This window comes from Myxocyprinus asiaticus, chromosome 20, assembly GCF_019703515.2.
Source record: "Myxocyprinus asiaticus isolate MX2 ecotype Aquarium Trade chromosome 20, UBuf_Myxa_2, whole genome shotgun sequence".
Lineage (NCBI taxonomy): Eukaryota > Metazoa > Chordata > Actinopteri > Cypriniformes > Catostomidae > Myxocyprinus > Myxocyprinus asiaticus.
In genome coordinates this window covers 17265945-17289480 of record NC_059363.1, presented here as the reverse complement: position 1 = coordinate 17289480, position 23536 = coordinate 17265945, and the positions used below count along the sequence as shown (strand labels likewise).

The window sequence follows — 23536 nt, the reverse complement described above, 5'->3', positions numbered from 1 at the left end:
AGCTGATATAGGATCTGACAAGACAGGGCTTGACACAGCAATGTACTTTCCTGCTGTTGTGTTCACTGACCTGGGGCCAGCTGCCTGCATTTGAGGATTTCCCTATATAAAGAGGAAGAGGTGATACATGTGTATGTGTTGACTATCACCAGTCAAATACAACACGTTTGATGAGAGAAGGATAGAAGCGCAGGGAGTGTGTGAGCTGGGTTTAACTGTTTGAGAGTTGACTGTCTTTATGTTTGAGGTGCCAAAGACCCCAGTGATGCCTGTGAAAATATTTTTATGTGAAAATAGTAATTTAAAGATTACTTGTTTGAACGTTTTAATATTTTAACATTTAATTTTCCTTCATCTGACCTAGTCAAAACCCCATAAGAAGATATTATTGAAGCTTAAACCCATTTGTTGTTTCACAAAGTAGGTGTGTACTTTTCAGAAATGTGACTGTTATACAATAGTCACATTGTTTATGTTTGTGATCAATCTGACTCCAGCAAAAACAGATTCAAAACTCGTAACAAAAGGAGATGTTACGCAGAATATTACCCTCTGTCACCATTCACTTTCATTGTATCTTTTCAATATGAAAGTGACTGAGTGAATGATAGTGGAATTAAAATTTTTGGGTGAACTATTTTGCATGTTTTTTTTGAGCTAGTAAAATGCCTTTGGGTCTCTCAGACCCCAAACAGAACATGAGAGTTAACATTGATTGGGCATCCCAAGCCATTGTGTTTGTAGAGGAGCACTTGGGTGGGTGTAAGTTTTGTGCATGCATGGCTGATCACTCTGGCTGGTTGTCAGATGGAGCTCCTCCAGATTTAGGAGGATGCAGCATTCCCAGTCCAACACAGCATTCCTATTCTGCCAGCCTCTTTCCCCTCCCCATGCATGCTTTCTCCATTCCTCCTCACAAACTCGCATGATGCTCGAACTTAAAGGTCAAAAGTCACACAGAAAAATCAGACCTTTATTTCAAATTGAAAATAACTTTGTCTCTTGTCTCTGTCAGCGGCAACGGCTTTAGGGGTCAGAGAGAGGGCAAGACTCTTATCCAGACCGCCTACAACACCTGGAGAAAACCGATAACACTTCATTACAAATAACAATTGTCAGTGTAGTCTATGACATAATTGAACATCAACCCTATGTAGAAAATATGTAGAAAAATCGAAACAAATTATGCCCTGGTACTAATCAAAGAATCCGTACTTAGTTCTGTGTCATTAACATAACCAAATGGTATTGCAAAAACAATTACTGCTTTCAAACAGGTTTCCTGATAACTTCCCCATCTGCCATTTGTCCGACAAACAGGTAGTCCCAGCTCAAACTCTCGCCATTGAGCCAATGTAGCTTTGTATGCCTGGTTTTGATAAAATAATGTTTTTATTGCACCACAGAAAAGGTTTTTAGCACCACAGTTTTTGCACTTTTGGGCGGTATGAACTTTCTTATGGCTCACTTATACTTGTCTCTGCATATTAATCTAGGATAGGAGAAAGTATTTTAACATCCAAAGAAATGCACAAAAATATAGAATAAACAAAAATAAAATCATTTTCAAACAGGTTTCCTGAACATCCCCCTCCCTGACATCTGCTATTGGTCAGAAAAGCAGGTAGTCCTGCCCCAAACTTATGCAGCTGATTGAGCCAAAAATTGCTGTCAACCTTTGAATGGCTTAATTCATGTTTTCTTTGTATAGTAAAGGAATATTCAGAGCTCAGCACAAGTTAAACTTAATCGACAGCATTTGTGGCAAATGTTGATTACCACAAAAATTAATTTTGACTCACCACTCCTCTTCTTTATAAAAAAAAAAAAAGAAAAAGCAGCTACTATTGAGGTTCCAGTGAGGCACTGACAATGTATAGCTACAATACATAAACAATATGCATGTAAACATGATTTTAGTGTGATAAAATCACTTACTAACCTTTTCTGTGTAAACGTACCGCCAATTTTACAACTTTGTTGCCATGAAGATATGTCAACAAACCCTAAAACCCTAAAATGACCATAAAAACTATGATTTAAACAACTTTACAGCTCAAATAATACATGAGTTTTAACAGAAGAATTAATGTTAGTGCTTTTATAAAATTTTAAACTACAAATTTCTGCCTTTAAACCCTCCAAACATTGTTCCCATTCACTTCCATTGTAAGTGCCTCACTGTAATCCCAATTTTTGCTTTTTTAAAGAAAAGGAGGGACAAGTCAAAATAGTTTTTTGTTGTAATCAACATTGTCACAAATGCTGTCGATTGAGCATAACTTGTATTGAATCCAGAATATTACTTTAAGCAGGGATAGAAGAATTTATTGTAATGTCAAAAAAAAGTACACTCTTTTACATTATTTGACCAATTGTGGTTAAATTGTCTTTCAGCCTAAACTGCTTTTTAGCCTTTTAGAAAAGATCAGTGATGTGATTTGTCCTCTGTGTGGTCTGATGTAGAAATAATTCTGAAAGGTCTAAATAAGGTCGATCAGTCTGGATGTCACCCTGAAGAAAAGAAAAGCATAAGGTAAAGAGAGAGAGGAGAGCGAGGAAGGGCTAGTGCTGTGTAGCGGCCACCATGTCAATGTTTGCCTTACTGGACTGACAGGTTGTCATTTTTTTTGTGACAGCATCCCGCAGACTATCCGTAATGAGCTGCTGTGAAGTCTGGAACATTCTCTTGACCTTTCAACGCTATGCGACGTTCCATGGTCTTCTCCTTCCACGCATCCTTGTCAAAGGGCCAAACCGCCAAACGTCAGGGGATGAACGCTGACAGGGACATTAAAGAAAGTAAATCCAACAGCAAAAACAAAGACATGAACACACTGACAGCTGTCTCACTCGCACCTTTCCAACAGCCACACTGGACACGACGGTAGAGCGTCTCCCCCATCATTTAGAGGCTTCTTGTGGTTTTGGCCTTTGTTGATGTTGCTGTTTACTCACCTTTGGTCACCAGAATATATTTCACAAATAAACTCTAGTGTAAGTTTAAAAAGTTAGAGAAAAATTTAATGCAGGGTATGGATGAAGCTGGCATCTGCAAAGAGCATCAAAATGTAGCTCTTGTACATTTTTCATAAAGATAGCATAAATGTTTTAAATGCACAAGTATGTTCACTTTCATAGTGAAGCATATTTATAGTGTAAATAGGCAGCAACACTCCTCTCACTCACATTATTGCACTATAAAGCTGGAAATGTTCAGAGTTGAAACTAAAAATGATTGGTTGGGAAATATTAACTTAACTAGCCAGCTAGACTCTACCTATCAAACTTGACTCAGTTCATTTACTAGAGATAAAATGTGTGCTACATATCCTACATTTGTCAGTACGTATACAGTTTCTCAGTTTACTACTCAGTGTCTTTATTTATTGGAAATCTAAAGACTTAAATTTCCGTTACTTCCAGGCATTCAGGGAGCCACCGAACAATGTGGTCAATTTTATTGTTGACATTTTATTGCAATCATGTTAATATTACCACTACGGGTGACTATGAATGAAGTGCCTCCCGCTCTTGTTTTGAATGTGTTTGACAACTAAATGGAAATGTTCTTGAAACAAAGATGCCAGTTCCCAAACCAATGGTCTATAGGAATTTTTCCTTTTTTTTTTTTTCACTCCCCAATTTGGAATGCCCAATTCCCAATGCGCTCTAAGTCCTCGTGGTGGCGTAGTGACTCGCCTCAATCCGGGTGGCGGAGGACGAATCTCAGTTGCCTCTTCGTCTGAGACCGTCAGTCTGCACATCTTATCACGTGGCTTGTTGAGCGCGTTACCGCGGAGACATAGCGCGTGTGGAGGCTTCACGCTATTCTCCGCAGCATCCACGCACAACTTGCCATGCGCCCCACCGAGAGCGAGAACCACATTATAGCGACCACGAGGAGGTTACCCCATGTGATTACCCTCCCTGGCAACTGGGCCAATTTGGTTGCTTAGGGGCCTGGCTGGAGTCACTCAGACGCCCTGGATTCAAACTTGCGACTCCAGGGGTGGTAGTCCGTCTTTACTCACTGAGCTACTCAGGCCCCCTCTTTTTTTCTTTTTAACGTGCATACACAAAATCCACAACACACTCAAAAAGGGCAATAGTTTGAAAAGTACTAGGTCAAATGCCATCTCCCCCTCGTTGTTCCACTGACCTTGGTTATATATCGTTACTCACTATAGGTGGGCAAAATATTTAAAAACTAGGTGGGTATGCCCTTTATTACACTACTGGTATGCAGGCAAAAAAAAAAAGAAGAACCCTGCCATTTTTAAAATGACATGAAATTCCTCAGCTTTGAGAAATGTGACCTAGCCTCGAGCCCCTACTGTTTGGCTTTCTGCTCTAAGTCTCTGGGTAAACACCTGCTTAAAAGGCATCGCTCCTTTTTCTCTCTCTCCTTTTCTTTTCTTGTCCCTTTGTCTCCTAATCATTTTGCTCTAACAATGTTTACAGATGTACTTGGAACCCATCGTGAGTGTTTTAGTCTCAGGTTATTACCTCCCTTGTTAACGGCTGTGCTAACAAGAATCACATTACCCCAGGCGGTAGGGATAGAAGATTTCAAATCAAAGCTTGCTCAGAAGTCATTTTCTCTAAAGCTGTCTTTATCTCATGTAGTGAAATATTTGTCTTTGGTGAGACAGCCAACCTGGATGTTCGTTTTAAACTCCCATGCATGCTATCATAGATGTTTGTGGACCAAAAAAATAAAATAAGAAAAAGTATACATGTACAAAAATGTTCCAGCAAACCCCTGTGGCAAATGTCTGGTGCCATTGCCAAAACTTTTTAGTGGCAAAATGTCCAGTGCTGCCAAAGGTTTGCTGCAGGTTCACCACTACTGGTGAAGAGCTGCAAACATCTGGCAAAAATGTTTGTGTTTCAAACAAAACTTTTTAACCCTAATCCTAACCAAGCCTATTTCATCAAATCACATTTCCACAGATTAACTGCAAGGCAGCAGTTGATTGCAAATAAACCATTTTTGCAATGGTAAACTGAACCTTTGTACCTTGTTAAATATGTTTCCTAAATGGTTTCTCACTGTGAGCTCTTATGTTAATTTGTATCAGTCAACCAATAGCCAGTGTTGATTAGATATAACTAGAAAACAGGGAGACTGCTGGCCACTATAATGCTGATATCGTGTGTAGAGCCCGACCGATACCGATTTTAGAGGGGGGGAAATTCACCGATTACCGATATGGTGGCCAATATATTTAATTTTTGAGCAGGAATGAAAACAGATCTTTTCTATGTGGATTTTTCACAGATTTTGCACTGATATGACTATGCAAAGGTACTCTGAAGGCTGCTTTCTTAAATATTTTTATCAAAGAATATTTTACATTATTATTATACACTGTCAACAAATTCTAGAAATGAACACTGAGAAAATAAAGAATAAATAAAAATACAATAAATAGCTAAATAAACATCAGTACTTTATGTTTATTATCAGTCAATGGCTGACCATTAAAATAAAGAATAAATTCAAATAAAATAAATAGCAAAATAAACATCAGGGGCCGGTTGCACCAGCTATACGTACGTTACAACTTAGCCTAGTTGTGGCGTAAATGGGCACTAAGTCAAAATGTATGCACTACTAAATATTCGAGAATAGTACCATTACATTTATGTAGAATGTAACCCTATGTATAAATTAAATATTTACGGAAGCCTCCGACCAGGAGCAGCTGATGGAATAAAAAAGCAGACTAATTTAATGACATCAATGAGCTCATGTTTTGGTTGACAGGCTTCAGTCCTTTCGACATATATGATGATGTTGGTATTTACACTCGTTTACATTTACGAGAGAGAGAGAAAAAAACGTACTTTTAAGCGGCTCTTCAACATGAAACCGATCTAACGGTGCAGTTTTCTGGGTGTATCGCGCGGTGCAAATTTCAACACATTCAAAATATTCTGTATATATGATATTAAAATGAATAAATGTCTATTTTTCCAGCCTGTTGTATTAGTATTTATTTATCACCCTTTATTTATTTTAGATACAGTATATATTATTATTTACACAGGGCAAATATACTATTTATTAAATCTACTTTTATTACGTATCCTATTTTAATGTCTGGAAAACCAGACTTTTAAATATTACATTTTATAAATGCAATGACTGGAATTGTTCGGTTGAAGGGGGTACCAAACTGTGAATCCTAAACAAAACAGTTCGGTGAATATGTTTACACGCTGACAAGTTATGAAAGTAGCTTAATGGTTAGCTATAAGCTCATTGCCACGGAGAGCAAAAGATGGACCTTATTTACTTTCCAGCATTGTGTCTCACCAACTAGGTAACAACATAGCATGAAATCAACACTCAACAGACACAATCCACCACCATGGTTGTCAGGGACAGGGTTAACGTTATATTAGTTATATAAACTAATTAACTTTCCAGTATGTATTTCACAAACTAGTTAACAATTTAGCAAAAAGACACCACTGAAATCCGTCCTGTCCGCAGAGCCACCATCAGCTAAGAGTCAGCTCCGTAAACAATGGACTCTGATAATATCGGCCGACCGATATATCGGTCAGGCACTAATCGTGTGTGTAAATATTATATGTACTTGTTTGTGTACCCTGAAGTTAACCTCCAAATTATGGTTTATTGGTTAAATCGGTCCGATATTTTAATCTATCAATAGTCATAATAGGTTTATTCTATGGGGATGGTATGAACTGCTGAAGACTGTGTGAGCAAGAAAGAGAGAGAGAGAGGGAGGAATGAAGTGGAAGAATGACCATGCAGCACAATACGACGATACTTGAACAAAAATGAGCTGCATGGTCAAGTTGCCAGAAAGAAGCCAATGCCACAAAAAAGCCCGGTTACAATATGCCCGACAACACCTTGACATGCCTCACAGCTTCTGGCATACTGTCATTTGAAGTGACAAGACCAAAATAGAGCTTTATGGTCACAACCATAAGCGCAATGTTTGGAGAGGGGTCAACAAGTATTGTGTTCCTTGAAACAACCACACCGTCTTTTTCCAGAGCAGCCTGTATTTCTCCTAAGGTTACCTGTGGGTTTTTCTTTGTATCCCGAACAATTCTTCTGGCAGTTGTGGCTGAAATCTTTCTTGGTCTACCTGACCTTGGCTTGGTATTAAGAGATCCCCGAATTTTCCACTTCTTAATAAGTGATTGAACAGTACTGACTGGCATTTTCAAGGATTTGGATATCTTTTTATAACCTTTTCCATCTTTATAAAGTTCCATTACCTTGTTACGCAGGTCTTTTGACAGTTTTTTGTTTTCTGCTCCTCATGGCTCAGTATCTAGCCTGCTCAGTGCATCCACGTGAGAGCTAACAAACTCATTTATACACAGACAGTAATTGCAATTTAAAAAGCCACAGGTGTGGGAAATTAACCTTTAATTGTCATTTAAACCTGTGTGTGTCACCTTGTGTGTCTGCAACAAGGCCAAACATTCAAGGGTATGTAAACTTTTGATCAGGGCCATTTGGGTGATTTCTGTTATCATTATGATTTAAAAAGAAGCCAAACAACTATGTGATAATAAATGGCTTCATTTGATCACTATCCTTAAATAAAAGTTTTTTTGCATGATCAGTCATATTTTAAAAATCAATGCCAGAATTTCACAATTTCTGCCACAGTATGCAAACTTTTGAGCACAACTGTATACAAAAACTGAAAATAAACAACAGGGTGTCATTACTGGAGACCTTAAAAAAGACTTTGAGGCAATAACTTTTGTCAAAGGACATCAAACAATTACTTGAAGTAACCTATACAGACGTGCACCATTATCTTATTGACATTGAGAGCGTCTACATGAGAGAGACGATGAAAATGTATTATAGTTTAGATGCTTATGACTATTTCCTTAACAAAAAGTCAGAAATATTTGATCACTTCCTGTATAAACAATCAAACTGTAAACACTGCTTTCGTGTGACTTGCGCAGCTGCATTCATTATAACTGGCGTAAAGAAATACTTAACTAGCCAGCTAGACTTCATTCACTTACCAGAGATAAAATGTGTGCTACATATCCTACAATTATCACATAAAAAATTGAGTGTCGTAGACTTTTTTTAGGCTAGGGTTTGTTTTGTTTTTTTTGTTTTTGTTTTTTTTTTGTTTTTCTTCTCAGAGCAGGTTGATTGTTTTTCTTGCAGGATCTGGCAACACTGCAACCCATCTCTTCTAGTAAATCCTCGGCTAATGCTGATAATTCTTGTTTGAAAGCACTGGCAGCTCCTGTATGTGTTTGTGCTGATGCTCTCTGTCTCTCAAACCTACTTTTCTATTTTTTTCCCCTCTGTATGAACTTTTCAACTCTTGAACTCTCCATGGCCTTGCTCTCCTGCCCTTTGACAGCAATTGGAGTAGATTCTTCCTTTTCAACCTGTTCGGATCTCCTCATTTTTCACACTTCTTCATTCCTTTCTCTTCTCATTTGACAAACAGACAGACCTGCCCCCTGGCCATGTCACTCATGCTGCCCAAATTTTAACCCCATGATTGACACCTCTTACACACACACACACACACACACACACACACACACACACAGAGAGACATACTCTAGATGTCTTTTCACATGAATAGTATTAGCTTTACCTCATTTTGTGCTGCTTGTCTGTCATTCGCTATTCTTTGCCTGCTGAATGTGACTAGAGGCCTCTCTGAGAGACACTCAGGCTATTTGTGTGTGTATGTGTGGCGTGGCGCCACTCTGTCCTAGTGTGTCTTCAATGGCACCTTCATGTTACATGGTGTAGCCACATATTGTCTGTCACACTTGACTTGTCTCTCCCTTTATAGGAGCTGAGGAAGAGAGAGAGAGAGAAGGAAAGAGAGAGATTACTGTGATATGAGACAATATGAATTGTATGACGCTTCTTGGTGCTTCTTTGGTGGTTTACTGCAGAGAGATGGGAATATATAGACTAATTCAGTTCTTTTCTCTGCTTGCATATATATTTTCTTTCTGGTGGTGTTGCCTTATGAGCCAATGTCTATTGATGGAAATGTCTAGGTGGTCTACTGTGTTGACCTTGTTCCCACCAACCACCTAGACCAGATAATTACCATAAGTGATGAGCTTGGACCAGCTAGAAACCATGTTAAACTTGTGCAACTTCAAAATAATAATAGCAATAAAAATCATTTCCATCTTTGATAATTAAGTATTGTATGGAAAATGTGTCTAAAATGTTCCCCTTCACATGTCTAAATTTGGTCAGTTCAATCATGTCGCACCTTCTACAGATACACGGTACAGGCATAGTACACCTATTATTATTGCCCATATGACATGTTGCAAAATGTCCATCTCTTTTCCACACAATGAAAGTGTGTTGAGTTCACTATCAAGTGAGATTTTGAATATTGAAATTGTATATTAGGGCTCGATTTGAACTAGAGTTCCCTCACATGCAAAAAAAAGAAACTATACCACTAGAATATCAAGTCATTCTTTAATAATTCTTTCTCTATCTGCGCTTTTTTTTTTTTTTTTTTGGAATTCTTTGTCTAAGTTAGCATATGTGATATGGCTGTCTTTGATTTTCGCGACACGTCCCACTGTTTATTTCCCCCAAAGCGCCTCGCACCATGAGCGCCATGTTTTTAAGACAGTGTGTCAAGTTAGAAACTTGTAAAAATGCGTTTTGAGACATTCATTGGTCTGTTCCATTCCTCTATGCTGCGTCTATCTGTTTCTGAACACAAGAACGTGTCGTGTGTGAACGGACCCTTACTCTTTGCCTTTTTTTTTTTTTATATATATCCCCTTTTCTCCCCAATTTGGCATGCCCAATTCCCACTACTTACTAGGTCCTTGTGGTGGCGCAGTTACTCACCTGAATCCGGGTGGCGGAGGACAAGTCTCAGTTGCCTCTGCTTCTGAGACCGTCAATCCGCGCATCTTATCACGTGGCTCGCTGTGCATGACACCGTGGAGACTCAGAGCATGTGGAGGCTCATGCTACTCTCCGCGATCCACACACAACTTTCCACGCACCCCACTGAGAGCGAGAACCACTAATCGTGACCACGATGAGGTTACCCCAGGTGACTCTACCCTCACTAGCAACCGGGCCAATTTGGTTGCTTAGGAGACCTGGCTGGAGTCACTCAGCACACACTGGATTCGAACTTGCGACTCCAGGGGTGGTAGTCAGTGTCAATACTCGCTGAGCTACCCAGGCCCTCTCCACTCTTTGCCTTTCTTTTCTCTTTCCTTGTTCATCCTCCTCTCTGTGTTTATTGGGCTACTTATCACTCTTATGGAGATCACATCCTCTCTCTCTCCACATCATCTTCTTTCTCCTCTGCCTTATCACCCTCCCCACAGCACCCCTGGGCATTCTCCAGTATCCCATCATGCCCTTCTGTAATCTGTGACACCATTTTGTCAGCACATCTGCTAGTATGTTTAACTTTCCTGTACCTCTTTTCATTTCTTCTCCCAAAGTGTTTTCCATTGTTTTGTGTGCCTTTAATGTTAATGCTGATGGCTGTGGCCAGGCTGTGCCCTTGAGGATGCAGATAAGAGCTGGTGCCTTTTCTGTTTTCTTTTGGGTGCACTGTTTTACATTTTCACTTCAGTAGCTTCAGGAGATATGGTGGAAAGGGAGAGAGTGCAGGTACACTGAAATCCACACACACACACCCAATCAGCAAAAATGTATGCACACACTTGGACTCCGCCTGTATTTCAGCTGTAAATACACACAATTAGGAAATTAATTTAAGCAAGTTAAAGATGAAATTTCTGTGCCACCAACGACACCAATTGGAGTATATATATATATATATAATGCTTTGTTTCAAACAGGTTTTATAAATTTCCCTCATCTGCCATTGCTTGGACAATCAAATTGTCCTGCCCAAAACTTTAACCATTGGTTGAGCCAGTGTTGCTATGTTGGGCTGGTTGGTATGCTCCAACAAACAATGTTTTTGAAATATGTGAGCCTATGAAATAGCTTTCTGTATCTTTTTGATTTTCTCCCCTTTTCTCCCCAATTTGGAATGCCCAATCCCCAATGCGCTCAAAGTCCTTGTGGTGGCGCATCCTTATTAAATGGTTTGTTGAGTGTGTTACCGCGGAGACGTAGCACGCGTGGAGGCCCACGCTATTCTGCGCGGCATCCATTTTGAAAAAGTTAATATTTTAACGTTAAAAAATTGGCCCCTATTCACTTCCATTTGAAGTGCATCACTGTAACCCAGATTTTTGCTTTTTTTAAAGAAAAGGAGGGATTATTTGAAATGAATGTTTGTGGTAATCAACATTATGCCACAGATGCTGTGGATTGAGATTAACTTGTATTGAACCCGGAACATTCCTTTAATTGATAATGCTTTACAATAAGGTTCCATTCATTATCATTAGTTAATGCATTAAGTATCATGAACAAGCAATTAACTATATATATATATATATATATATATATATATATATATATATATATATATATATATATATAAATTATTATTTTTTTATAGCATTTATTCATCTTAGTTCATGTTAGTTAATAAAAATACAGTTGTTCATTTTTAGTTCATGTAAGTTCATAGTTCATTAACTAATGTTAACAAATACAACTTTTGATTTTAAAAATGGTTTAGTATATGTTGAAATTAATTAACTAATATTAATAAATGCTGTAAAAGTATTGTTCATCGAGTTAAAGGTGAAGGGTTAAGGTGCCTGTTTGGGGGTGTGTGGGGCTGCAGCTCTTCACCTGTCAGTTGTCAGTCTAGCTTAGACTGGAGACTTTTTCCCCCGTCTCTGATTCAACAGAGTTCAGACAGAAAGAGAGAGTGAGAGAGAGAAAATCAAGAGAGGACATGTCTGCTTTCCTCTCATTCATCTCCTGAAATCAGCAGGTGCATCTCTTTCCACTCTCCATTATGACCCTGCATAGGGTCACCAGGGGTCAATCACTTGCTGATTATGTTCTTTCCATCTTTCCACTGTAGTCAGCTAAACCCTGACGCACGTGAATCCACCGACCTGACCTTTTTAATTTCATCTGACATTTTTAGGGGTATTTTTAGGGGTACAATAGGGTGAAACCGTATTTGTATTTGACAGGATTTTTATTATTGTTCTTCTCCCCTAAAACTGATCATGCAGACCAAACCGTAAGGCCGTAAGGGGAATGGTAGTAGTCAAACAACTTAGACATACACATGTTCTTACCCAGATCAGCCAATAGGTGGCACTATAACAAAGGCAAAATGCGTTTTGGGTCATAAAGCCTGAATCGTAAGGGCTAAAATCGAAATAGTTAGTTTTCTTGAGTCAAGCCATACAAAACGCATATCTCCGATTTCATTTCTGTCTATTTTCTGAAAAACATGATTTTTTCAATCTCCTGCTAGACCATTAGTCTGATCGGTACAAAATGTAGTATACATTATCTGTGGACCCCCTGACAAAATTTATCAAAATAATTTTGATACGTAAAATTGTTCCAAAGATATTAACGATATAATTCCTTCGGTTTAACGCAATTTGAGTAATTGATCAATACCTACTCAATGCAATCTCCAAATGTAAGCAAACCTGGTATACATAGTCAACAGGACGTTTAGAAGATGTCAGCAAAGTTTCGTACAATTCCACCCTTAAGGGGTGCTAACACTAAAAAAACTGTCATAACTTTGCAGCCATTTGGATGACAAAGTTCAAATTAAAGATGCATCTTCTTTGGTTCAAATGGTAATTCTTAAAAAAAAAACAGAAAAAAATAGCTATTTTTACAGCTGCATATTTAAGCAGTTAGAAATATGGAGATAGACAGGCTGTTTTACTGTTTGTCCACCAGACAAACATTTTTAAAAAGTATGATTCCACAGAAATACTAACATAAAACCACAGACCCTGTAAATCAGATAATCTTTTGAAGTCCATTATGCACCTGTCCAACTGTCATCAGATTGTTGTAGGGATTACATAATGGTTAAACATTCCGTTCATCTTAATTCAGCTCATTTTAACATGCTTAGTGATTTAACACCGCTTGTCAGTGTTATTTGAGATGACCAATCAAATCAAACGCAAAGCAAGGCAAGTTAGTTCAGCAGTCAGTGCCATGTAAAATGTAAGTAGTGTAGGGCTTTACTGGTTGTTTAGATCAGTGTTACTATCAGAAATAATTAACAATTATTTCTTTAGTTATTAATTAATATTTAAATTAATTAATTGAATCTAATTCATTAAAACCTTATATGGGTTCCAGTAAATGTAGTGTGCTACGTTTAGGAGCAAGTTTGGTTATTAGCAATAATTAATATTGTCAAAGATAATTATTGATTATTAAAATCAATAGAACATTGATGAGAATCAGTGTTAGCTTTTTTAATCCTTTAAATCAACAATTATCAAAGATAATTGTTAATTGTTAACATCGATGAAACATTAATTAGAATTAACACTAGCTTACTGATCATTCAGATTCAACAATCATCAAAGATAATTATCAATTATCAAAAATCAATAGAATATTAATAAGGATTAACATTGATGGGGCACCACCCTGGAATCAGGGACTAATAACCAGATAGTAAAACAGTCTCAATATTAGATTGTTTTCTTAGGAAAATCGACATCCGAAGAATATCGATTTTCAGGGAAAAAAACAATGAATGAAGGTTTGAATCCGAGCACTGACATCCCGTCAGCATGACACAGGCGTATGCAAAACAAACCAAAACACTTCTCTTTGTAATGTAAACAAAGTTTATTTATGCAGTAATATCAATTAATAATTAATACAATGCAGTCAATAAACTTCCGACTTACAACTACAAACTAAACAGTGATATGATTAGATATGGAAATAAAAATAATCCTATAACACATAAGGTGTGTGTGTGACAGTGTGTGTGTAAGGAGGGACGCGCACAAAATGGCGGACGTGACTCTCGTGGAGAGTATGTCACGCGAGACTTGCAGCCAGGGAATATGACTGCGAATGGGGGCGGAGAGAAACCAGTCAATGGCGTCTACCAGTTACCGCGTGTATCCGCTTGTATGATAGCTTAGGGACAAAGCTGGGCTTTAGCATTAAGCTATCTAGGAGCCAAAAATGTGTGCCAGAATGTTTGTGAGGGGGTCGCGTGCTTGTGTGTGTGTGTGTGTGTTGTTAGTATGAGAGAGAGAGAGAAATGACGGCCCTAAAGCCGATTTTGCGATCGTGGGAGAGAAAGCAGCTGTTAGTTTATCGCTCAAAGACGCGGTGGACGGCTCGTAAAAGTCCTGCGTTCTTTTATTCTTTAATGGATGAACTCAGTTTACCTGTCTCACCCGCGATGGCAAAATTGCACAACAGTCCAATTTGGTTGGACCACAATACAGCAAAACAAATTCGTGATAATTAATACTGAGCTAATAATGAGCGGACATGGCGGTCCATAAACTGTACAAGCAAAAAACCTTGAAACACAAGAATAACACACTATAATATTCTATCTCTGCCCAGACGTAAACCTCTTACTTGAATCGCATGAGGACACAGATAGAATGTGTTTTCCTCCGTCCTTTAACTCCGACCCGGTTCCTTGAGGCTCGAGTGATGACGGGAGGCCATTTCCTCGCTCTGTTGGCGGGCACGGCTGTTGATTCGCGGCGGGCTGGTGGAGAACTCAGAAATGTCGACTTGATTGAAGATGGAAGAGAAATCTTTAATCTCTTCACTTCTGCAGGCAAACGGTTGAAGATGCAGATTGCTCGGCGGTCTCCTTTGGATCCGTTAGAGTGTTCGGTTGAACACAGAGTAATCTCAACTCGTCCAGCGAGATGGAGATTGTATGGCCACAGTTTCAAGTCGGATGTTACTTCCTTGTGCCACGAGGTTGCACCTGAGAGCAGCGATGAGCTGCATCTATACAGGACGAACAAAGTTGCTGGAAGCAAATCCCAGAAGCATTTCAGAGGTATTTCAACTCCTGATGATGTCATGTTTGAGGGACGTTCTGTTGTGTGCCTCATCCAATAGGAGCTGAGAGTTCGATCCTTTAGTGAGCAAGGCTTCATGGGATTTGTAGTCTGTTTTGGACTCCCTTTGTTTGATTTTGGCGTGATTTTTATCAGTATAATTTAGGACTTGGAATGTGGGGGCTTGATGTAGGTTTAGATAGATGAAATATCATGTGCATGCTAAAATATCCATGTTTAAATAGAGCAGGGTCATAGAATGACAATCTTTTAGTAGCATGTATAGACAGTTATGCATGGGATGTAGTATTCGGAGGCACCTCTGCTATTCATGCTCATTCACGAGAACTATTTTGCATATTGCATTGTCATGCAGGGCTGTTTGCAGAACACACTGCAAGAGTTAAAATGTGTCATTGGCTAAATTCTGTTCATGGTTAAATTGTTTTATGGAGAAATAATGGGTAGACAGAAGCAGCACTGCGCACTCAACGGATTCCCAATTTATTTATCATCAAAGGTGTTTTTTGTCTTCTCAAGTTTATTATTTGTTTTAGATCTGCATACGAAAAGGTTCATTAGTGTTTGACAAAGAAGCGCTTGGTGCAGATGTAACCTGACACCAGTACTCACTCGCACTGTAAAGCTTAATGCACAGATCCTGTCTAATCATATCCAATTTTTGGTCCTGCCTGTTTTCACTTAAGACATATTTGACTGTGTTTGCAGACTTTTTACAGAGTGTGCATTCCCGAGCTGTTAAAAAAAGAGTGTTTTATCTACTTACTATAAACCGCCCTGTAATAATTAACTTTAATTAATTGCTGCTTGTTGTTTTTATTCATGCAGACAAAACTATCATAAATATCATAATAAAATAAATAAAAAATAAACAAATAACTCCACCTTCTTACTAGGAAAAGTGCAATGGCACACCACACAATGTTAGACATCCAACTTGGAAATTCCTACAAAATATTGCACTCCACTTTTGCCAAGACGCAGAGGCCTGTCGTCACAGAAACATTACAAAACCAGAAAGATGCACAAACTTTGTTCTACACCTTAACTTTTATTAAAAATATCACTCTGTGAGGCAAAGGTTCTGCATTACATGATGATAACACTTGTTTAACAAACATTTGCAAAGACACATTTTCTAATCATGCTACAATGTACTCCTATAAGCACCTGTAACGCAAATGCGAGCATTGCAGCATAATTTATTATATGGTTGCTCTGACATGTCTCTAATAAGTCAAACATCTGCTAGGCTAACAGGGTCGTTCCAGTTTTGTTTTCTTATATATAATATTATGACCATCATGCAATGAAACGTCATTATGATCAAACATCAAAGATATTAAGTAGAAATATCCCACATCTAAGTTTCATGTAACAAAACATAATGACTAGACTTTCATTCTGATAACAGTTACATCATGGCAACCAAAAAAGTACAATTCCTGCATTCATCTCCAAAACATCACATTCTGTGACAATACCAGTCCGTTATCATGACATACAGGGAACTCTGTACAACAGTACAAACCAGTTGTTAATTTTTGCATTTCATGATTATTCGTATTCACTTAAAGGCCCTATGTGGCTTGAACCCCGATAATTGTTGCTTGCAGCTGTATTTTACTATTCAATTTGCCCTGTGTTCTCATACGTCAGTAAGGTCCCGTCGCTTTGCAAAAAGTGAAATTAAATAGAATATAAAAGTAGAATAAAAAAGAGTTGCTTCATTACATTAAATAAATTGAGGGACAACGGTGTGGATAATAATTGACTATGAAGGGCAGAACTAAAAGGAGAGTGCCATAAATGAGGAATGATAAATTTAATCTGGGCCTGATTAATTAAGCGAATAACTCTTTGGGGTCGACTAATGGGCAAATGGAGCGATTGCCTGATGGACTCATCCTTAGCTCAGGTTGAATATTAATGTGAATAGGTGTGTGTGTGTTTGTGTGAGAGAGAGAAAGAGAAAAAAGCACAGATAAGACTTCGATAAGATTTGTTTTCACTGGGATTTAATTCTGTTTAACACGAGGAGAAATTGTGAAGAATGTTGCCGCTGCTCTTATTTCCATAAAAGTGAATGGGGACTGAGGCTGTCATTCTGTTTGACATCTCCGTTTTTGATCCACAGAAGAAAGTTAGTCATTCGGGTTTGGAATAACATAAGGTTGAGTAAATGATGAACTGAACTATCCCTTTAACAATTTGGTACATTTGACTGATTGACTTGGGTCAAAGTTTCAAGTGCTGTCTGTCTACTTCCTTTGAAGCTGTTACAGTGCTAAGGGAGACTGACTCTGTTCCTGTGCTCACACTCACCAGTGTTTAGACAGGCAGTTGGAGACGTCTACCTGAGGGGAAGGTACGGCTAGAGGAGGTAAAGAGAAGAACATGATGGCCCCAGGACCAGGATTAAAATTAGTTTGACAGCTTCTCAACATGGTTCATGAGTGTTTCTGTGTGTAGCTGGGAGGAACAGCTACAGACATGCATTTCTCTTACGGAAGTTTTATAAACAGGCAGTTGTCCTCAAGATGTGGTTTGGCTTGTTCAAATATAGTTTGCTTTGGTGTTGACAATTCTGTTAAAAGTGCATGTAGTCGGCACATGCTGAGCTGTGGTGCTTATTCAGATGACACAGGTTCCAGTCTGTGGTGTTCCAATTCCATTAATGTAACATAACAGAAGGGCAAATTTATGAGTTTGTCATGCAAGAAAGTGGAAGGTGTGCACAATAAACATTGAAAGCATGTATTGGGAGAACAGTCAACTAGCATGTTACGACAGTAAATCACCGTTTGTGTATACTATACAAATGAATGAGAAGAGCCGTTAACTGACACCTACCTGTAGCAAAATTGTCCGTGTGTTCTCTTATAAAACAGCAATTTTATCATAGTAAACTCCACACATAGTTCATTCCAAAAGTATTGTTTAGTGTAAAACCTATTGAAGATTAGTGGACAGGTGGTCAGTTCATTAAGTGATTAGCTGTTTCCTCACAAAAGCAACTCCATATACATAAAAAAAATAAAATAATAATCATCTGGTCTCCTCGCCAGTGTACCGCCCATAGAATGTCAATGGGAATGCAGTGTAATGCATTTAGTTGCTAACCTTGTAGGCTCCCCTTGGTAGTTCAGCTCTGGTGGTGCTGGGGGTAACACTGATGCTTCACTGCACAAAGTTCAATGTACTGGGCAACACTGCATCAAGGTATGTAGAAGCCCCTTTGCACAGCGGTAGGGCAGTCATGATTATAAAATTTGGCTAATGTTTAATTGTCAAACAAATAATTGCTATTATGAGGATCAGTTGTCTGTTTTAGGGTTTTCATGATTATGATGATAAACTGTCATACTTCTCAAGGTTTATGCGTGCTTCATACACCTTAAAGGTGCACTCAGTAACTTTTGTCCTTGTGTTATCTTAGACTTGCAGTACACTGACACCTAGTGGTTTGAATGCGGCATCATTTAAAACCAATAGTTTTCAGTTTCAGATGCCATTGTAGAAATTTAGTGTTCACCAGCCATGATTAATTTAATCCAAGAGTGAAAGTGTCAAATAACAGGATAATTACTGAGATTAAAAAAGTAGTATTCGGCTGGTCATGTGACATGGCAGCCCCCACGTGCTGACACTCTCCATGTAGAATAAAACAACTTTTATAAGGTTATTGATATGACTGGAGTCTTCATTTTAATATGATTGGTCATGATTTCCTACATATATTGCAAAATTGCTATTCATGTCTTTAGAAGTTAAACTTTTTTAATTAGGAAAAAAGTACTTAGTACACTTAAGAAGTTTTTTATTCATATTTAACTTGAAAGTATTTGGTAAAATAAGGATATATGATTTCCTTTATGGGTTTAAAAACTTGGAAAATATTCCACAGCAGTAGAATCACATGAAGAATATTTAAAAAAAAAATCTAAAATATTTCCAAATATTTGTCTCTCTTTGTGGTCAATTTAAATCTTGGTCTATTTTATATTTACACTTGTTTTTGGAACACAGACAACCTGAATACTACATTATATTATATTATATTACATTGTAATATAATTGAAATTATATTATATATGCAATAGTAAAATATTTCGGTCCTAAATTCTTCACTTTTTCACAGCTTTCTAAATAAACTCACAAGCCAGACACCTCCGCAGACAGCACGTGCATCAGAATGCTTTAGAAGTGGTCAATCTGACCTAAATGTGGTCCATGGTGCGACTCCGTGAGACGGTCGAAGTTCAATTGAATGAGACACATAAACGTGCCATTCATGGCATTTCTATATTTTCTTAAAATTCCCTTAATCTGGATCATAAAATGGATCATAAAATGTAGTCGAAATTGGAAGTGCCCAATAATCACCTTTAGATCATATAATCACATGATTATTTAATAATCACATCTGACCAACACAGTAGAAATGCTGCCAGTGTGAAAGCAGAATGTGAGCCTCCTGCCGCTTCGCTTACATGCTGCTTATGCGTGTGTTGTGAAACATTAGCTTTGAGACAAGCTTTTAAGATTTTCCCTTTGACGTCAAGCCAAGACAGTGTCTAGGATCAAATACATACACACACATACTGGAGAAGACCTATACATGATTCTTCAGGAGCTCTTATTGTTAATCTGAGACTCTCTCTTGCAGGGAGATCAAAGACAAACCTCTCACAGCTAAATCAACCATCTTCAGCAAACCAACCACACAGTCTCACAGTGAGCACAGACTCCTTTGGAAGTTACTTTTGTCTGTGTCTAACTTATTCTGTTGCCATGTAGGCTGTGGTCACTGAGCCTGTATTTTGTAATGCCCTTTCTGTTTATATGATTCTTTTTTTAATTTATTTTATTTGGCATGCCCGATTCCCAATGCGCAAGTCCTCGTGGTGGCGTAGTGACTCGCCTCAATCCGGGTGGCGAAGGATGGATCTCGGTTGCCTCCATGGCTGAGACCGTCAATCTGCACATCTTATCACGTGGCTTGTTGAGCGCGTTACCGCGGAGACCTAGCACGTGTGGAGGATTCATGCTATTCTCCACAGCATCCATGCACAACTCAACATGCGCCCCACCGAGAGCGAGAACCACATTATAGCGACCACAAGCAGGTTAACCCAACGTGACTCTACCCACCCTAGCAACCAGGCCAGTTGGTTGCTTAGGAAGCCAGACTGGAGTCACTCAGCATGCCCTGGATTCGAACTTGCGACTCCAGGTGTGGTAGTCAGCGTCTTTACTTGCTGAGCTACCCAGGCCCCCCTGAAACTGATACATGTTTAGTGGTATTAGAGAGCCAGCTGAAGAGCTCTCTCTCTCTCTCTCCCTCTCCCTCCCCCTCTCCTTCTCTCTCTCTCTCTCTCTCATACACATATAGACACAGAAGAGTCCTGTCATAGGCAGATGACGTACTTGTCAGATCTTCAATGGGACACTCAAGTGTTTTTCACACAGGAAAAAAATAGCATTTACACTTTTTTTCTTCTTCCTCTCTGTACGGAAAGCTGGGCTGTCTCATTGAGATGGCCTTGGCACTAGGAAAAAAAAAATGAGAATCAGAACTTGCATTTGTTCATGCACACCCAAAAACTGTTCCTTCCCCACAAACATACCCTACATACACACACCTAGAACAATGCTGAAAAACAATTATGAAGGACTCTCAGACAGCCAATTAAACAGTCATTCACTTTAGCAGTCCCTAAAGCATCAATTCAGTGTGCAGCGTTAGTGAGGTTGTGTTTGTCCTATTGGCTGACCTCGCTTTTGTTCTTCTCCACATCAGTAAATACTGCATCTTAATTCGCTCACACACACGCGCACACTGCACAATCAAAGCCCATTAACGCATGCAAATGTGCGGCCACTTCAGCAGCTTGCTGCCGTCACCCAACGCTGCTGTGTGCATGATACTGTGGCACCTGCTGCGTGGCGCTCTGGGACGTGCCCACTGACAAAGTGTACGAGCGCACAGGGAGCGTAGTGTCTCCGGTGTGTGCCAGCCTGGAGTGCAAGCTGTGTTTTGATAAGCAGTTTCAGTAATTTCCCATTCAGGCCATTTGCACTTCTTAATTTGGGTGAAACAATGAAAACAATTGTTGCATAATTTTTACTTCTTTATTTCTCTTTTCTATGGGGTGATTCTCTGGTCATGGAAGGCCTCAGGATCCAAAATTAGCTTAACTACCATTGAGCGTGTTTGCATGCACATCAGTGTGCTGATAACTATAAAAAATCAGTTTATTCAAAAGAGCAACATCATAAGAAATTCACATGAAATTGTCATTTGAAATCATCATATTATTCTCTTCGTTTGACTTCAAAACATAAACTAGTATGTGCACAACACTTGCTCACATTGGATAAACCGGTAAGAACGCTGATAAAGGTGTTCTTACTGGCTATGTGTGCCGATCGTTTTTTGCTTAACCATTTATCAACTTACAACGATAAAGAGAAACCACTTAGGTGTTTACTTGACCCTTCGCATTGTCGGTTTATTAACATGTAAATACACTTATTTACAGCATACGAACAAGTCTCTGACTTGCGATAAATCTGCACAAAAATTTTATTTTGGACATCATATTTTCTTATTTTGGCTGCTTGATGTGAGGAATGATCACCACATTCTGAAAAACTTCAGATATCCATGATAAACTTCTGATAGTAAATTTTCTGCTGTATATCTTTGATTTGAATTGCTTGCGTTCCGTACGACTGACAGCAAGGGTCAGACATTCTTACAATTCAGTATAATGCATCAATTTTGTTGCAAATACTGAAGTTACCAGTAACTAATGTAAAGTCGCTTTTACTCGCCAAATTTTATTTTTACTCACATTTGGTGCCGCCGCATGTTCATTTTGGCCCCCTCTAGGCCTGTTTCTCAAACCACAGTGTCAAGGTCACTCATTTTGCTCTGATATCAAAAATGAAGATGCAATTTTGTTTAATTTTCAAGCTTATCAAGGCCTTTTTGAAATGGGGTCATCAAAAATGAGCCTTTGCCCTACTGTCCATCTCAAAGTGGGAATTGAAGCTCTTTCCCTCTGTGGGGAAATTGGGTTTCTGTCAGAGAGAGAGAAAGAGCTGACTCGATCTAAAAGCTGGTGAGAAGATGAAAGAATCCTCTTATGTCAGTAAACTTGTTAAAAGGCTGTGCTAGGGACAGCGTTTTCCCCCCAATTTTTATTTTTTATTTTTATATTTTTTTTGGTTTAGTGTTATTTTATGTTTGTGGTAAATTTATTTTATTTAATTATTTATTTAGGAAAGTGGCAGTATATTTTGCCCCTCTCTCTTTCTTTCTCTCTCTCTTGCTCTGTCAGCCCAGGCCTCGAGATAAGACTTGGCGTGCTCAGCGCTATGTGACACAGAAAGCAGACATGCTGCTCTCCCTTCAATGTGACATTAGGTTTAATTTTTTTCTCTGCAAACTTTTGCCATCCAAGCAGGTCACATGGGTGGTTAGATGGGTGGAATGTCAGACCAAGGATATTTGAAAGTTATGTTTTGTCTCGGTCAAATTGCATCTTTTTTTTTTGCAACCATGGTCCATGCATTTAGTGCATGTGGTCCAGACACGTTGTGTGTGGTGCTCATGTGGGGGACACAGGTTCAGTGGTGTATAGTAACAAAGTACAAATACTCAGTTATTGTACTTAGGTACAGTTTTTGAATATTTCTACTTTACTTGAGTATGAACATTTCTGTTGAATTTAAAGTAACTTTTAGTTCTACATTTTAAAGAGAAAATTAACACTTTTACTCCACCTTTCTCCAGACCCTTTCGTTACTTTTGCAACAGAGAACAAAAAAAAAAAAACAGATGCAAAAGGACACTGCAAGTGGCTTGGTGATAAAAATGTTTGATTCACAAGCAAATTTATTGAGTCGAATCATTTAATAAATTAGATTTTTTTGAATTTGTCAAATCGAAAACTGGACTCGATTTGTTTTGCAAATCCATTCGCAAACTTAACATTTTATATTTATGATCAATTACTTTAATACTTACTATTACTTACCAATACTTAACATTATTTAAAGTATTTTTCTCCTTTAACAATGTATAATATCATGTAAACGCCTTTAACGACATTCCTTCATTGAGATAAGTTAGAGTTTTTCACGTGACTTTTTACGTTTCGACGTTAAAAGCAGAAAATAACCTGATGATTTCAAATCTCATACAAAAGCATTTTCTTACATTGTCTAATTTTTTTTAATGAACAAATTTTTTTATGGTTTTGTGGTTGTGCATGTAAATGCACTCAATGACTGCCTCCCAAACCTTTAGTATGCACTAAAAGTACTTTTTAGTGTGTATTAAGACAGGAAACCGGAATTTGTAAACCACATCATGAAATTGTGTTGTGATATCACAGGAGCAATTATACCTAAAAATCATGCAAGGATGTTGTGATAGGGACCAAGGCAGTCAGAGGAGAGATCACACCCAGAAGCAGGAATGGCGTCTCTCCTCGTGACTGCCTTGGTCCCTATCACAGATGTACTCTTC

General features: G+C 38.5%; 1 protein-coding gene across 7 annotated transcripts in view; it reads left to right on the top strand.

The window, feature by feature from the left end:
* The window catches only part of wdpcp (WD repeat containing planar cell polarity effector), a 114845-nt gene that overhangs the window by 13687 nt on the left and 77622 nt on the right, over window positions 1–23536 (top strand). Inside the window, exon 2 of one of the 7 annotated variants that reach the window (XM_051645802.1) lies at window positions 2640–2802. The exons of the other annotated variants lie outside the window; for them this stretch is intronic. The gene's annotated coding sequence lies outside the window, so the exon portion shown is untranslated. The remainder of the gene's footprint in view (window positions 1–2639; window positions 2803–23536) is intronic. 7 annotated transcript variants of the gene reach the window in all.